Here is an 18,966-nt window from a genome sequence, read left to right on the forward strand (position 1 = left end):
TGCATCTTCTAACAGAACAAAGCTGTCCTCACACTGAAGCATGTTTCAAAGGAAAGCAGAAGGTCAATAGCATGGACATTATGGCAAGCACGGAATGTAGAGCGCATGAGTGAATGAAAGGAACACTCTGAAAGGAACACTCACGTGCTTGCACATGCTGCCTGCGAGAATACTAACAATGCCTGAGAAGAAACCAAGTCACATTACAACAATTTGCCTTTCAGCTGTTGTGGACTTTCACTTTTAGGACCTTTAGGGTTAGTTATGAATATATGAAAAAAGGCTTTCAGTTCATGGCAAATGATTGGCATATTTGATTTGCTGGTAAGTCCCTAATAAAGTGTAGTGATTAAGCCGGAGTCGACGTGGTTTGAAGAACAAGTTTATTGCAACAGGTGCTGCGCAGCAGCTCACAGCCAGCAGATCATCGATAATACAGTTGGTCATTTAAAACACATTCCAAATGGAATACGAGGGAAGCAGGGAAAGAACAAAGAGGGTAGAGAGTTCTAGAAACACTAGACAGGGAACCTAGCAGAACACTACATTATCCTCTCTCCTACAAAACAAGGAGGAAGGAAAGGAAAGGACAAAAGAAAACCAGGACGAAGAAAGGAGCTAGAGAAAAGAACAAGGAACATCAGCGAAATCTTGAAGCTACAGAAGAGAGCGTGAGAATTAGCGAAACCTAGCAGGAGTAACTCGAGTGCGAGCACTCCTACGAGGTAGGACAGGGACAGAAGAAGTATAAGGCAAAACAGGATCATCATGAGAAGACTGGTGATTGACAATGGGTTCGCCCACCTTGACAACCCTGGCAGCATTCCACCAATTCTTCATATTGACTCTCACAGAATTGCCACAAACTTTGTCAATGACAAGGGGCTCGGAAAACTTGGGACTACCCTTGGTGGAGTGAGTAGGTAATTTAATCCGAATTCTTTCACCCACCTTGAATGGTTGAGAAACCACTTTCTTCCTGGAGTCAAAAACATTTTTCTGTTTGGACTGGGCATGCATAACATTGGACCTAGCAACTTCATCCACCTTGTCAATGGAATTCAATTTAACCCAACGTGACATCCACCCGGGACAAACCTTCGAACATGGTTTTCTCCCACGTAGTAACTCAAAAGGGGACACTTTGGTGGAGGAATGAGGCGTGGTGCGATAGAACCACAACATAGATCTAACTGCGTTGGGCACATGACAGTGCTGAGCAATGGCCCACTGAATGCAATTGTTGAGGACCCTGCTCATACGCTCAACGAGACCGTTCGTCTGAGGGTGATAAAGAGCACTCCTGAGATGATCAATCCCACTTTGACCAACAACGGAACCAAACTCTTGACTGATAAATTGCGAACCATTGTCACTTACGATGGAGGAAGGAAAACCCTCACGTAAAAACAAATCCTTCAAAAAGTCGATCACATTCTTGGAATTGGCCTCGCTAACAAAGCGGACCTCTGGCCATTTTGAATAATAGTCAACAGCAACTATCGCAAATCTGGAGGAAGGAGGGAGTAAATAGAACGGACCTACCAAATCAATACCTATTTTTTCCCACGGCCTATCGGGAAAAGGAATAGGTTGGAGAGGAGGAGAACGTGTTTTCAAACACTTCTCAGCACTGGAACAAACTACACACTCCGCAACAACAGTATCTATGTCTTGATCCATCCTGGGCCACCAGTAATGTTCTCTAACCCTTCTTTTAGTCAACGTTTTGCCAAGATGACCCTCATGCGCACCCTTAACAATCCTGATCCTAAGGTCACTGGGAGGGACCAATCTATCACCACGCATTAGAAGGCCACCCTCAATAGAGAGTTCCTCAGAAACTTTGACAAAGGTTTGAAGGGAAACATGGACATTCTTCTCCCTTAGCCATCCGTCTCTAACATATTTGATCACTTCATTGAGAAGGGCATCATTGGACAAGTGCTCCCTCCATTCTCCCTCATTTATAGAACGCATATCGTCAATGCCAACAAAAGCTACAAAGCAGTCTTCCTCATCATAATCCTCCTCGCAATCTCTATCGCAGTCAGTGTCAAAAGGATTCCTTGAAAGGTAATCAGCTCTTGTGTTCTTGTTACCAGGTATGTAACTGACCTCAAAGTCATATTGAAGTAGTTTAGTAGAAAGCCTAGCAATTCTAGGGGAGTGTTCTTTGATGCGGACACCAGTAAGAATAGAAACTAAAGGACTATGATCGGTCCTCAAACGGAAATGCTTACCCCAGATGCATGGATTGAACTTCCTTATTGCCCAACAGCAGGCAAGGAGTTCCTTTTCAATAACTGCAAAATTAGATTCAGCTCCACGAAGAACTCTCGAGGCATATCCTAGAGTATGCTCAACACCACCAACTTCCTGAGTAAGGACAGCCCCTAAACCAAACCCACTGGCATCTACGGTGATAGTGCACAACAAATTGGGATTAAAGGGCTTCAAAACTTTTGAACCGGTCAATTCTTGTTTGATCCAGGAAAAAACTTTTTCACAATTGGCATCACATGAAAAAGGAACCTCCTTTATAAGCATGTTGGACAGTGGCTGCACCTTGGAGGCATAGTCAGGTATAAACCTTGCATAAAACTCACAAAGTCCAATGAATGACTTTAAACCACTTTTGTCTTTGGGTGCGGGACTATCAACTATCGCTTTAACTAGACCAGGTCTAGGCTCCACACCATTCTCAGATAACACATGACCAAGATACTCTACCTTTGGTGCTCTAAAAACGCACTTTTCTTTCTTTAGGACAACACCAGCATTACCCAGAGCTTTCAAAACCTCCCTCAGAATTCCGTCATGAGCATCACAATTTTTACCGTGAATGAGCACATCGTCCTGGAAAACCACAACTCCACTGATGTCTTTCAAAATGTTAGTCATAATCCTTTGAAAGACGGCTGCCGCAGAGGCTAACCGAAAGGGCATACGGCAGTATTGAAAGGAACCTACAGGGGATACAAAGGCAGTAAAATGTCTGGAAGCAGGATCTAGAACCACCTGGTGGTATGCAGATGCCAAATCTAATTTGCTGAACCACTTGGAACCATCAATAAGAGACAACATGTCTGGAATTTTAGGGAGTGGGAAGGAATCAACCCAGATGTTCCTATTTAGACTGCGTAAGTCGACACAGACACGAAGTTCCCCATTCTTTTTCTTAGCGACCACTAAAGGAGAAAGCCATAGGGAGGATTCAATGGGTTCGATTATCCCTCTACTGCAAAGGTCAAAGAGCTCTGACTCAAGTTGATCTCGCACACTAAATGGGACGTTTCTCAGTTTATGTTTAATAGGGATGATGTTATCCTTGACGCGAATGGTATGCATAAATCCTTTCACTTCTCCCAACTTATTGCTAAAAACGGAAGGAAAATCTTTGGCCAAGGTGCAGATAAAATCATCGTTCTGAGTGGAGGGAACATTACTTGTCGTGGGGAGGTCATCAGTCTGAACGACAGCAATGGAGATGGGATCTTTGGTACCAGGACGGAGAACCATCTTAAACAAACCTTGGTGGAACCAACCAAGGATGTTTAGACCTTTAATTGAGACATACACTTTGCCAAAAATTTTCCTCCCTCTGAATTCAATAGAGTCCTCAAAATATCCCAAGAGTTCAATCTTCCTACCCTCATAATTTAGAGGAAGCCTGTCGGGAGGAAAAAGTTTACGATCACCCCAAACCTCTTCAAAGAGTTCTTGGGTCAGCATGGTTATCCTGGCCCCTAAATCTACTAATAAACAAACAATTTTATCTCCAATACCAAAGTCTGTGTAAGGGTCCACACATTCTGACTCAGGATCATCAATACTGACGTTAACAACAGCGACCAAATCTCTTAAATCATCCTGGATGCTAGTGTCATCCTGAGGACAGTCAGAAACATAGGCCACCGGAGTGGGTGTATAGTTATTGTTCCACTGTTTGCTGAACTGAGGAAGAGAAGAATTCCTTTTTACACTTTGGCACACTTTGGCAAAATGGCCCGTCCTACCACACAGTCTACATGTGACACTTCTGGCTGGGCAAGGACGTCCTGACTTTGAATGAGGAACATTCCCACATTTAAAACAAATATTCGTTTGTTTGAAGAATTTGTTGTCAGTACGACCAAAGGCATTCGTCTTATTATCAACAACTTTAACAGCACTAATAACAGTTTCCTCTTTACTAATGGATGAGGAAGGTTTTCCATCTAGTTCCTTAACAGAGAGTTTAGAAAATTCAATACTTTTTGCTACACGTATAGTTTCTTCAAGAGAGGGGTTACCTAGGGAAAGCAACTTTTGTTGAATATTCTTATCTAAACATTTACAAATGTACTGATCTCTAATCATTTGGTCTCTAAAATTCTCGAATTCACACTCCGCACTCAGTATTCTGAGTGTTGAGATGAAATCTTCCACCTTTTCGCCTTGCTTCTGTTCGCATTTGTAAAATTTATGTCTGACGACAACCAAACTGGGTTTGATATCGAAGCGTAACTCAAGGAGTTTAACAGTTTGGTTATAGTCATCCAAATCCTCTTCACCAGGAGAAAGCACCAGAGGAGGTAAATGTTTAAAAATTGAACGGCCCTCAAATCCAAGACTGTTTAACAGAAGATATTTCTTCCTTTCCGCCCTGTGTCTGGAAGCACCAATAGCTCCTAAGTAAGTAGTGAACGCATCAAACCACTTTTTCCAAATAATAGGGGGGTCACCAGGCAGATCAAGGAACGGTGGTGGAGGAGAAACATCTTGCAAACTCATGACTGTAGAAGTAATTTGTAGTTTGCTTTAAGGAATAGAACAATTATACAAATAAATATTTAGACCCCACTTGTGTTGGAAAGGAGCAAAATTAAAGAATAGAACTCAGTTTGAAAAATAATGGCGTTAAAACAAGCAAAAACAACCTCAATTACACTTCGACGTAATGTCAATAAGATGAAAGTCAGTTCATCGCTGTAGAAGGTAGGACCCAAAAGGTTGAGGACTTGCCGCCACTCACTTCGTGACTCCGATGAGGTAGAGTGCAGTGTTGGCAGAAGCGTCCGGATGCTCCTTGACGTCACTCCGTGGTGTAGAGCGACAGTAACTCAGTAGGTAGCTCCACACGAAGTGACTTCGTTAATGTACACATTGAATAAAGCGCGTCAAAATCTTTTCTTTTCCTTTTGCACGTTTGCACTTTGACCAATAAAGTTAACGTTTAAAACAAATGATCCACAAAATGGCGTCTTGTGACGCGTATCACAGAAGCAATGCTGCGTTCCAGTGACGTGTCCAAGGGCGAAGGCGTCCACTGGTACGCTAGCTGCGTTGCGCGGTGAATGACGTACGTGTAAACTAATGGCTGAGCGCTAACCAGTACGCCAACAACGTAAGCCAGATGAGCAGGAAACGCAAATGACGTAGGCGAGCAGGCCGAAGGCACAAAATGCTCGCGTCGAAGGAGAGCTGCTGCCGCTTCAAGTAGGTAACCAAAATTGTACAGTACCTTATTCGATTTACTGGGAGAGCAAATCGTTAGAAGAGGTGGGAAGTACAACAGAGGATGTGTCAGTTCACGGGGGTACTTCACGTCTTGGTGTAGCGGATTGGCACAAAACTTGCTTCTCTACTGCACGCGTGGACGGCAGACACCTGTTAATGATCGTCGCCACGTTTTTTGTAGTGATTAAGCCGGAGTCGACGTGGTTTGAAGAACAAGTTTATTGCAACAGGTGCTGCGCAGCAGCTCACAGCCAGCAGATCATCGATAATACAGTTGGTCATTTAAAACACATTCCAAATGGAATACGAGGGAAGCAGGGAAAGAACAAAGAGGGTAGAGAGTTCTAGAAAGACTAGACAGGGAACCTAGCAGAACACTACATAAAGTGAAGAAATCGACCCTGCGCTGGCCAGCGGCCGAAGAATCCGCTGCAGCCTGAGTTCAGCACACCGGTCTCTGAAGTCCCAAAACCACTGCACTGACTCCAAAGCAGGCTCTGATGTGCGGTCGAAAACACTGTGTTATTGTGTGTGTGTTATGTACAAATACTTTACACATTGCCTCTGAGATAAGCCTGACTGCTAGTGTCAACATACCAAGTGGGTGAGCAGGGGTTATCTTCGGTGTGTAATCCCCTTATCCTGACTGGAAGGAAGGGTCCCTACTTGGACAGGGTGCATACCACTGCAACTAGAGACCCCCATTTCTAACAGTTCTATGTAGTACTCTTCACCAAAGGAATACTGACATTGTGTTAATTAGTCATAGAGGTACTTTTATGTAGCTTTTTCTTTTTTACTAAAGGTTGGCTCAAGGAAGACTTATTAAGGTATTAAGAAGATAACTGGTGAGTGCCACTACTGAAATGCCGTCTTAGACTAACGAGCAGTAGAAGAAATAGTAAAGCAAATGATGTTTGTGGGACTAAAACAGTAGCAACAGAAGTGGTAGGTTTAGTAGATACCCTAGTTCAAATGAAAGCCCAAGCAGTAGTACTCGCAGTAGGGGCACTAAAAGTTATTTGACCTCTTCATAAAATAGTAGAAGTAACAACAGTAAACATAATGATGGTAGTGCTCTGAGTTGCAGTAATAATAAAAGTGATAGCTACGGTAGAAATGTGACTATTAGTCGTAGCACTTTGTTTACTGTTACTTGTAGAAATACTATTAGTAGTACTACTAGTAAGACTGCACTGGTAATATTATAGTCAACTCTGTAATGCTTGCTTTCTATAACCCTTTTATAGAAATTAAAAACACACACCACCTGCACCACAAAGACATTCCTCATTCTCGATTAAACTGCAGACATGGTACCATCTGTGGTAGAGGGCATTTTAGTGACTTTGAAATGGGTTGTGGTCAAAGAAGGAGAGTTTGAATTTCAGTTTACACCTAGCAAAGCTAAAATGAAATGTATTCTGTCATAACCAGACGTGTGATTTGGCCCTTAATAACTCTTAACTGGTGAAGACAGTATTACACCATGAAAAAGTCCTAATAGTCAACACAGATAACATAGATTTATATCATTTTCATTACTTTCTTTATTTTTTGATGCAAAAAGACTTTTTTTCTTCTTTTTTGTTAAATACTTTCATCATTTCATGAATTATTTTCCAATTATTATAAGCATTTAAAAATACAATACATTATTCACATATACAAAAATAGACAAGTCCTTTGAATGAACCCTGATAACCACACATCCAAGGGCATACACTCTCTACTCATGCATACCACATTGCATACTCCACTTAACATACAATACATCCATTCATTTCTGTGATTGAGGTAGTAGTGACTCAATACGTCAGGTCGACGCGTTTCGGTGGGTTAGTACCACCTTCCTCCGGACCGACAGAATTTGTCTTCTTACTCTTGTAGATACAGGGTATCTTGTATATCTGGAAACTGGCAATGATCAGAGAATACGGTTGTGGCTCGAGGACCTCAAGCAAATAAATAGGTTCTTTGACACCGTGTCCGTGTGAGTAATAACCGATGCATAGGGTTCGGGATTCTGTCTCCACACAATGGGTTGGGCACAACATTGAATTTTCGGACGGGGCAGTTGCAGTAAGGGACTTATAGCTGTCTGAGAAGAACACAAAGACCACTCTTGACATGTTTGTCAACGGGAAAAACACCCTAAAGCAGTGCTTAATTTGAGCCTGTGGTTTCCGGTTCTCGTCATCATCGGCTCTTCTGACAGACTGCCACATGGTAGGACTGTTTCTCTTACTTAGAGATGAGCACAACAACAATTGCAATTTTAATGTACAATAAAAATGACTAATACCTGCAGCCCAAACAATTCTTATAGCTCGGGGGCCTGGACCAATCTGGATTGTCACACAGGAGTGTGATGGTTAGCAACAGTGTTGGTGCTGTCATTGGCAGCCCTGGAGGGGCAGTCGGTGGTGCAAGCTGCAGTGGCCTTCTGACTAGAGCTCTAGCACTTATGCTTTTTGCAAATTAAACACTGACCTAAATCACTCCAGTATAGTCCACATCCACAGGTGACCCACAAGGCCAGGCAGGTTATGAAAAACTGCTATAATTTCACGTTGTTCACTCTTCGCAGGGACCAGTCCAAGCTCAAGGCTTAAAGTGGTTCTTTTTCATTTCAAAGTGGTGGAAAGTCTGGTGGTTTCCAGGATATTAATTCACGAATGACATATATTTGCATCCTTGTAAAGTCCGCCTGTGTTTCTGCTCTGCTACAAGAACACATGTTCGCACTTCGTTTTAGCAATTAACCCTGTTTAGTTGATGAACACAGCACGTTAATGCTGCTGTTTAGTTTGTAAAGATGAAAAGAGCCCTTGTAATTAGAATGAACTCTGCAGCCAAAGACTCGTTCCTCTTGGGTTGACAGGGCTTAAAATAATTCATTAAAAAAAGACAACGTAAAGATAATCGACCGCAGCATAAAAGTAAACTATGAATTGCATATATTCACAACACTTGTCAAGGGCTTAATCACCTTGTTAGTGGTAGAAAGTACTTCATAAATGTGACTACAGTACAACATGTTAACATATGAAGTAAAGTTTATAATAAAATCACGCAAACAAATTATTAGCAATAGGATGTCAATAGAAGCATCCATGTAATAACACCCTATAAAAACACACAGAGGCATTGCTCTTGTCTACCTTAAGGATGCATCAGTAACCCCACGAACTGGCTATTTTAAGGTAAAAACACATTTATATTTGCTGGAGGGCAAACGAAGCAGGATTGAAAATGAACATTAAAATGTACATTATTAACCACAGCTTTGCAAACTGCAGAAAGTGAAAGAGAGTCATGTAAGACATAAACAATCTAGAGGGGCGCTGGCATTGGCGGCTCTAAATGGAAGAATGTTGTACCTTTGAATGCCCACTTGAACACCTCTCTCTACCAGCTAAGAGTGTGATATCTGAGTTAATAACTTCGTGGGTAAAGAGAAAACATTCTGCTCACTTCATAAACTTCACCTTTTGGATTTGGAAACAGAAGTGAAGGCAACGTACTCAATAGATTAGAAAACCCATGTTGTGTAGGATGAAACACAAAAGAAATGAAGGATGGAAAAATAATTACTTGTTTATACTACAATGTTCATATAACTTTAAAAAAATAAATGATACAATTGTTTAAAGCAAAGTAACCAATAGGTATTGGCTTGTAAAGTCAGGTTATTTTCGGTGTATTTACAGCTTCAAACATTAACATTGTTTTGCATGAATAGACACTGTTAGTCTTCTTAACACATTCGTTGACAGGGATTTTTGTGAATAGCGTCTAAATGTTTTGTCAGAAAGTGCTTGCTATGTTAGTGATTAATCACACTTGCCTTTAACCCCTCCCACGCTTGTGAAGGAACCGCACCGTCACGCCCCTCGGTTGGGCTGTGCTGGTGACGGAGCGGTTCCGTCACGGCCCGCTCGCCGCGCCTGCGCGGCGCGTTCTATTGAGCGTGCGGGCCCGTCACAAGCGTTGGAGCGCTGCGCGGCCCCCCCGCCCCTTAGCGCTGTGGCGGAATTGCCGCCGCAGAGAAAGGGTTAATTGTGTTTGGCAGTAGTCATCAAGGACGTAAACTACTTGATAATGGTCATTGTAAATGGGTGCCTTAAAGAAATACCACTTACTGCAAGTTATGTGGCAATGAGGTTTTGATCTCCAGCCACCAATGTAAAAACAAGCATTGGTTTAGCCAATAGGTCTCGCCTTTGGGACCTTTAAAGTGTTTAGCCATGCAACAGTTGATATTGTTGCACTAAGGATATTGTGCTGCATAACTAAATACTTATAAGGTCCCAAAAGCGAGACCTATTGACTATGCCAATGCTTGTTTTTTTTTGCAGAATAATTAATTACCTATGGGCGGTGAGACAGCTAATTCTGTGTCTAGTCCGAAGCTAACACGTTATGTATGAGAAACGTAATAGGGGTGTAAAAAAAACGCTAATTAGACCATTGATATTGTAGGGAAGAAAAAATGAAGTTTAAACGAACATGCACAGCCATGCAAATCATTAGCACGGAGTGGTGAGCTACAACTGCTTTCAAGACGAGAGTGCAGGCAAGAAACATAGGCCTGCTCACTGCTGACTGGGTAGAAACATGCAGGAATAATTAGGGCTCTGTGGAGGGGGTATCTATTGGCCCTGGTGCACTGCACCTGTTGCAATATTGATGACTACGTCCCTGATCTTGACTGCATTTCAAATAATAAGGGAAGGGGGCGCATATTCACTACACATGTACACACAAGGCAAATCGATTAGAGAGAAGAGCAAAGATACATTCTTGAACAGATTCCAGAACAAGCAAAAGTGAAATGCTAGTTTAAAATCAATGTTGGTACTGACACTGACATATACAATGAGTCACAGATGCAAAGCAGTCTTCAATCTCTAAAAATGTTGGTCTTGGAAAACAGAATCTTCGGCGGAAGATGTATATTACTTCTCCAGCTGTTCAAAAACGAATGAACAAAAAAGGCAGTAGACTGATATGTGGATGGCTTGGTCCATGGAGGGAGGCAGCTGTTCTTCCTCACAAGTGGAGCTAGCTATCCATTTGAGTGGGCTGTATTGCACTTCTTGGACGTGATTTCTGTATTGCACGGTACAGTACCACCTGACCAGGCTGTACAGTGGGGGTGGGCAGAGAGGAGTTGTATGCTTTAGGGCCCCACCCTGGGCGCAAGCTAGTCAGCTCCGCCTACCATGCTGAACCATGTTTGAATGGGGAAGAGTCCCATGTATAGGCAATATGCCTCTGTTGTAAGGGAAATCAGCCTCACGGGCCTAAAGGAAGAAGGAAAAAAGTGCCAGATTTAGATCCCACTGGCGTGGCTAGATGTTGATTTTTGGGCAGGATTCCTAGATGCCCTGTCTACTCGGGTTGGTGGTAGGACGCTTTCAATAACAAGGCCTCAGATAAGGTTATGAAGCGGCAGCATTTCAATCCTTACCTTTGATGGTAAAATGATTTCTCAGCGGAGTACAAGGCGATTGCTGATAAGAGTATTTTTTCGTTGGTAAAAAATTATATCTATATATATTTTTTCTTTTTTAACCAAGGGTATGTGACGTTTGGATAGAGTTTTGCATATCATTTACCTCCTCCCTTTCTCTTTAGAGTATTCAGAAATGTGTTGCGACTATGCTTCTGCCTGCACCCTCATATGTAACGCACAGCCAGAATGAATGAGGTGGGTGAAGAATAGCCCAGAGGGTTGCCTCTTATCGCTGGACAAGAATGGGATTTTCTTTCAGAGGTCCGCACAACTCATGATCAGCGAAGTTTATCAGGAGCAGGGCCAGCCGAGTGTACTTAGTTTTAATACACAGATTGTGTCGCTCTCTTTCCCCGTCTAGTAAATAATCTGTGCATAAAATTCACTAAAAACAATAGGGTAGCACGGATATTTTCACCACAGCGTCGAATGGTACACTCCCTAGCGCTGACGTGCACCAACGGTCAGGCATTGCTGATTGTCCGAATTCTAGTGGCCGACAAAACCGGTCACAGAGTATCACCGTAAGACACGTGCTTTGGTAAGATTTTTGGCTGTGATGTCAGAAACGGGCATCTGGTTTTTTATAAACCCCTCTGTGTATTGTTTATTTTTTTAACAAATGACATACACACATCTTGTCAGTGCCAGATACACAAAATGCCATAGCATAGATGATTCCGCTGACGGAGCTCCTCACGAGACACTATAAGCACATCACAAAGTACAAACGCATTGGACATCCCTTTATGAGAAGTAGAATTGGAGGATACATTGAAGCATAACAGCAGCCGCTGATAACTTAGTCAACTTTAAACAGGAAATAAATGCTGCCGTCAACCTTGCCTTCAGACGAACATAATAAGATGTGAGGAAGTGCTTAATTTAATGTCTAGTTAACAATTTACACACTGATTCCTTCACTGCCCATTTTCGACTTCAAAGAGGGACTCCCACCGAAATGCACACCCAGAGTGACCATTAACACTTCTGGAACACTGATCTAATCTTAAAAGACAGCACATGTTTCCTTCTCAAATACAGCACTGGGACAGCGCACCTGCTTCTACGAAAGTGAAAGCGGGTACGGCGCGAGATAATTAAAAAACACATATGGCCATGCGCGCCTGTAGATGCTGAGAGGGGAGGAGTAGGGGGAGTGGGGCAGAGAGCACACACAGCATTTCCCTTGCGGGAGCGAGCCGGGGCACCATCCAAAGCTTGCTCCCGCAAGGGAATCGCCAAACGTGCACTCGTTGCATTTAAAGCAATGCAATCAGCGCACGTTTTTGCCTGAAAAACGGTAACGAATGCTAATGGTATTTTTCCTATGAAGTGCATGCACGCTGCGTAGGCGAGACCTAACAAGGGGCTCTGCACATGCAAGCTGAATGAAGAAGGCAGTTGTCTGACTCACCCCAGCATCTGTGTACAGGTAGCACTGAGGCAGATGAGGTCCGGACTAAAAAAAAATATGATTTGAATATAGACACAACAAGACCGTATCATCTCATTTTGGAAATAATGTAATATGTGTGATTCTTACTTTGCAATATGTCTAAATTGCTTGAAAGTGTTTGCACTATATGTGTAAATTGCTTTGCTGCCAATGTGACTGGCAAATGAAAGCACCCTGAACACAAAAGGCCCACACCCGGGTGATTAGGCTTCTTCTTTGTAAAGGACGTGGGTGGAGAAGGAACTTTGGTTTGGAGGATGTTTCAACACGGGAACAAGGAAGGATAGGCAGAACTCTGGCTCCAGACACAAAACAAATGGGCATTCTTACAAGAAACTAGCGGAGTGCAGGGTTATGCCAAAATTGGTAGTGCAGCTCTCCGACAGTTTCAAAATGCAGGGATGCGCCATATTCACACGAATGTGGTGCACCCCTGCATTACCCCTAGAGCTGGTGCTAAAAATGCTGACTAGCACCAGTGCAGGCACCCTAGCACCATTTTGCTAGGGTGCCTGTGCTGTTTGGATAATTGTTAATGTGCATGAAGGTGTCATTATCGATATGTGCTGTGGAATGCAGCACACGTGGAAAGAGCAAAATCTGCCTAAGACCAGGTATTCCTTGGCGTTATTTTTGGCACTGCCCCATACCTTGTAAATATGGGGCAGAATCAAAAAGCAATGGTTGTTGAGGTGGAACACCCACTGTAACACCAATTGTATGTCCCTTTCAATATAAGTGCTGCATTAATAGGGGCCATATTTGAAATGCAGCGTCAAGCCACATAAAGTGGCTGAATGACACCTTGTAAATAATGCAAAGGGATTTACGCCACCAGAATGTCGGAAAAAGGGACGTTCTGGTGGTGTTGGCCTCTTGTAAATATGCCCCAAGATTTCTTGGATGGAAGAGGTCAAGACTGGGTTGGTGGACTTATTCTCAGAGAGGCAGTTGCCATTTTGAAAATGTTCCAGAATGCAATGCAGAGATCAAACAGTCAGTAGGCTGGTACTTGTTAATGTTATGTCAATGTTAATGTCATACATATTTTTAATTATTAGCAACAAAGGAGTGACTAAGATATATATCAAACATAGAAGTGATGTTGTCCCGCTTAGTGTCGCAAGTGTGGTCAAAACTCACACATACATGCTGGCACCCAGCAGGAAAAAACAAACTGTCTCCCTTTGTGTGCCCAGTCGCTCCTATTTGAAGGAGGAAACCAAAAGGGGGCCTGAAAATCACCATGTGTTCAAAACAAAAAGTATCCTTATTTGTTTAGAAGGACCCTCACTCACCACTAGTTGGTGACATGCTTCATCATCGGGTCCCCGCTGGGGTGACCGAATGTCCCCCCAGCGTGCTACAACGCCTGGTTACAGCGGAGCAGGATGTGGTGAGTGTAACAGTGCCGAAATTAAAGAGGTGACTATTTGTGAGGTTGTGAGTGTGTTAAAAAATGCAAGATTGTGTCTTTACAAAAGTCTTTAATATAGACCAATCTGCATTGTATAAAAACAAAGTGGGCGGATTCCACAGGTTCTGCATTAAGGAACCGGGATCCTGGTCAATAATAAACAATGGTCAACATGTTTCTGCAGTTAGTTGGCACAACTGGGCACCCTTTTCAGAAAACTACTGGAAAATAGTAGAGGGACTCTGCCTGCTGTGCAAATCTGCGAGGAGACATGAAATGCAAGTCCTGCTATGACTTGAACCCAGGAAAACGAAGTGGACTCCGAGGGACAGTTGGGTGGATCACTGTGTAACACAGCAAGCTGCTAGAAACCCTTTTCCTTCCAAAATCAACTGACTAGTTACAATTGGACCTGTCCTGGACCCTGGCTCTGCTGGACTGAATCTTGACCCTCAAGTTCTGTTCCTTCGGTCCTGGGACCCTTGGTTTTCTTACAGTGTACTCCTCATAGCATCCTGAAAAACCTGTGAATTAAAAATGTGTTGGCTCCAAAGACCTCAGGCGCACCAGTGCAAACCTGCCAAGTTAATCAGACAACGGTGCGCTGCTGCTGGGCATAAGATTCAGGTTGTTCCCTCTGGGACCATTTCTGCAGCAGCAAATTGTGACTGGGCCTACCATTGACAACAAGATCTGGGAGAGGAACCGCTCTTGTTGGGAGTTAGGCAGGTATATATTGATAATCATGAGGGGCATGTCATCACTAGGAACCTGTAGTAGTAAGCTCCTATCCTCTTTTTCACGTTGGGAGGGCTGTTCATGAAGAAGGAGATCCCGACTGAATAAAGTTGCTACTCGTGCTATCTTGGTGAGTCCCTATGCCCAATACTGTGAAAGGTAATTGTTGTATTTTATGTAAATTGTAAATTGATACTTGTATAGCACACTACTCACCCGCAAGGGTCTCAAGGCACTTGTACGAATACCGCTGTGGAACCCATCCTGGCTTTCCCTGTGAGGTGTCCACTCCTGGGCACCCCCAAGGTGGAGGCCAGGCATCCTTATCGTTGTGGGGGCCGTTGTGGAGATTAAGCAAGCTATTGCCCAGAGTTGCAGAGTGGGACTCCATGATTGGAATAGGCACCGAGGCGAGAATTATCAGGTCCGTGGAATTTTTTGAGCCCAAGACCCACCGAGGCCAGGAATTGAACCCTGGTCCCGGGCCAGACCTCTGCATCAGGGTCTGCCGCTCTAACCATTGAGCCACATTTCTAACCTTGTTTCAGGAGGTGTGTTATGTGTTGAGTTAAGCCCCATAACACTCCAAGTAATGGTCTTTATGATTGTGCTTTGAAGTAGGGTCCTCGAGGTTCATGGAACCCTGCCCATCACAGCCCCTGTATGTCGGGTTGTGTGGTTCCCCAACCAGTAACGGTGAAACAACTAACAAAACATTAAATCCCCCTTTGTGAGTAAGGGTATCCCAGTTTGCTATTCAAATTAAATCGGGTATCCAATCTCCTTGGGTGAGGTCTATCCAACCTAGGTAGTTCTGCATAGCATCTGTGGGTTATGTGATGGTGGTCGTGCCGGCCCCCAAACCCCGCCCTCCTCTCATTTGTGTAACGTTAATGTGTAACGTCCATGTATTGTGAGCCCGTCAACCACAACCAGTGATGCTGAGGAAATGTGTAAAGAACATCAGTAGAGTCCTACCCCATCACTGTATGTACAGTTCATTCAGTCTGTTCATCGGTACAGCGCAACTCCTTGTTAATGGGGCTGTGCCTATTGCTCCCTCGAAGAATAGCATCTGATCGGTAATCGACTCTTGCAGCCCCCCGGCAGAGCGGGTCTGCTCATCCACTCCTTCTCACCACAGTGGTCATCGGTTGTGCCCCCTGGTCTTGGGTTTTCTCCATGTTCTCTGATCCTTGAGCGGCAGTCACCTATTTTGCTCACTCTTGTCAGGGTCATCCTGTAGTCCCAGGAATGTCTTTATTTCCTCTGGAGAGCAGATTGTTTTTTCTTTACATTTCTAATTAAACTGTAGGCCGTCTGGTAGCACCAGTGGTAGTCAATTTGTTTTCCCCTTAGTTCTGAAGTCACCGCTTGAAAGTCTCTGCGCCGTTGTAAGTAATTTTTGTTGATTTATTGGCCATTGCCATCATGCACTTTTTCTCGGTGAAAATGGAGAGTTTCACAACAATGCCTCAGGGTCTGGATGTTATCTACTGAGTTCTATGCCCTTCGCTGTGTGCTCTCTCTATGCCTATGTGAAGATCAGAATCAGGACCACTCTGAACAGTTCCGTGATGCATGCTTTCATATTGTCTTCCTCTGTATCACCCTTCATGATGTAGATCCATATATTATATCATCTAGAGTGGCTCTCTAGTTGTTAGCACTTATTCTTCAGCCAGGAGACTTGCGATTCTAGGTGGCTGATAGTGGTTGTGACCACCTTATCAGCTTCATTTGCTGTCGCCATAAACTCCTCCACCCTGTCAATGCATTGCCCCGTCACTTGTAGGTCATGCTTGATGTCTGCAACATCCTTCCCTAGGTCCTCAGAAGTGATTTTCAATGCCATAGTGGGCTGTGGGGTATTGAGGTCTTGGTCAAACGTTCCCCACTTTCGAACAGAATCCTGTGATTGGCTTGGCCTTTTGTGACTTCTGAGCTTAGGGCTTTTGCTATAGTTGCCAGCTCTTTGCAGTGTGCCCTCTGGCCGGTAGATGTGTATCCCCTCCTGTTATCTCCCAGCATTTTCATTGCTGGGCCATGGCATGCCTCAGTGTGTTGTGGAGGGTCCCCAGAAACCATAGTCTCGCTGTTTCAGGAGGTCCCCCCTGTAGCGATGTCATATTAAGTTCCCCATGCTGTTGCTCTGCTCCCATGGGGTGATCTGCTATCCACAGGCCCCCGCAAGCTGCACCACATTTCCCTTCTGCAGTTTTTCCCTCGGTGATGTGAGCTTATATACACCCATTGGGCCCTCCTGCTATGTGACACCTTTGGTCAGCTCTAGTCTGGTCTGATCATCTTCTTCTCACCTTCAGCACTGCTCATGCTCACCATCCATCCCATGCACACTGGTTTTCAGAAAGACCCCGCAAAGTATAGACCAGGTGCATGCTCTCCTCCTCAGGCCACAATCCCCATGAACCCTGGGCTCTCACTCACCCCTGAACCGTGGACCCACACCTTTGTGTGCATGCGGGCCCTGAGAGATCTCAGCACCTCTGGCAGGGGAATCCCCATGCACTGGCCCTCCAGGGGGCCGCTTAGTTAATTCCGCCTCTATTTCCACCTCACACGGGGCGCAGTCAGAAGCCCTGAAGCAGGCCCATCTCTCACCTCCTCCATGGGGCTCCTTGCCCTCGGCAGCACTCTTTCAACCTCAGTCTCACCACCTCCCAGGGTGCCCATTTGGCTTCTCAATGACTTCTCGCTCTGACCACAGCAGTTCTGTCTCCCAGCCCCACATGTATGCAGCCCCCCCGCCCCACATGTATGCAGCACACTCTTCAACAGAGAATGGGCGTAGAGGGCACTGTGCTTAAATGGTTTGCCTCCTTCCTCTCAGATAGATCCCAAATGATCAAAATAGAGAACAGTCTTTAATCTCCTCTGGCGGTAGGTAAAGGTGTTCCTCAAGGCTCTATACTTGCACCCACTTTGTTCAATCTCTATTTAGAACCACTGGGAAATCTCCTAAGTAAAGCCGGGATCCACTATCATCTCTATGCAGACGACACTCAAATCTACCTCAGGGTTGCCTCCACTCACAATCTCTCCATCCTAAGCTCCACTCTCGACTCCATTCAAAACTGGATGTCAACACATCAACTGATTCTGAATCCCTCCAAAACTGAATTCCTCCTCCTCTCCTCCTCACTCTCTCCTCCCCCGGTTCAATCATGGATGGATCAGATGAATCTACTTAACAATAAACCCATCATTGTCGACAGCGCAAAATCCCTTGGTGTCATACTCGACAAAAAACTAAATCTAATCTCCCACATCAACTCCATTGCAAAGTCTGCTCGATACCAATTGCGCCTTCTTTGGGGAATTCGCCGCTTTTTCCCGGAGCAGGACCTTAAAACCCTGGTGCAATCGCTGGTCCTCTCCAGACTGGACTACTGCAACTCTCTTCTTACTGGCCTCCCCAAATCCCACTTGTCCCCCCTTAGATCTGTTCTCCATTCAGCAGCTCGTTTCATTCATGGGGCTAAAAGAAGCGACCACATCACACCGATGTTATCCACCCTCCGCTGGCTTCCCATCAAAGCTAGAGCTATCTACAAGACTGCTTGTATCACCCACAAAGCCTTGCACTTCTCCTCTCCTCACTGCCTGGCGAACAAGCTGAAACTCTCTGGAGGCTCTAGACCATCACGCAATGTGGGAAATCTACTGCTTGAACCTCCCACTTTCAAGAAGGAAAGATCGATGGCCCAATCCTTTTCAGGCAACGCGGTTAGAATATGGAACTCACTTCTGCCTCAGCTCCGGACCACCACCTCCTCCCAGGTCTTCAAAACAGACCTCAAAGGTCTCCTCCTCCAAAGACACCTCCTAAAGTAATTCACGCCCTCTCTATTTTCTGAAGGAAGACCTCCCATCACTGAAAACTCTTTTCTCCATGACTATGGAAGTGCCTTCCCAGTGTGTTCGTTAGGTTGGAGTGTTTGCCATTTAGTGCAGTATTATCCTTGTACCTGTGTTTGGTTCTCTTTTGTAACATGCACATGCCACTTTTCTCTTGTAACACACTGTTTGCTACCTCTCACATTTTGTTTGCTTTTGATACTTGCACAAGTGCCACCATTGCATACGTAACGTTTGTTCTTGTGCCTCTGTGTCTAGCATATATTGCAGTATATTACCTCTAAATATACTTTGTTTTCTCTTGTAATCTGCACACTTGTCACTCTTTCCTCCTGTAATGCACTGTTTGCTACCTCATGTATAGGCTGTGGGGTTTTAGGTTTAAACCTATAATAGCTGATAAAACTCCACTAAAAGAAAAATAGCCCTCACCAGTGAAAACATATAAAC

Source organism: Lissotriton helveticus, chromosome 4_2 (assembly GCF_964261635.1).
Source record: "Lissotriton helveticus chromosome 4_2, aLisHel1.1, whole genome shotgun sequence".
NCBI lineage: Eukaryota > Metazoa > Chordata > Amphibia > Caudata > Salamandridae > Lissotriton > Lissotriton helveticus.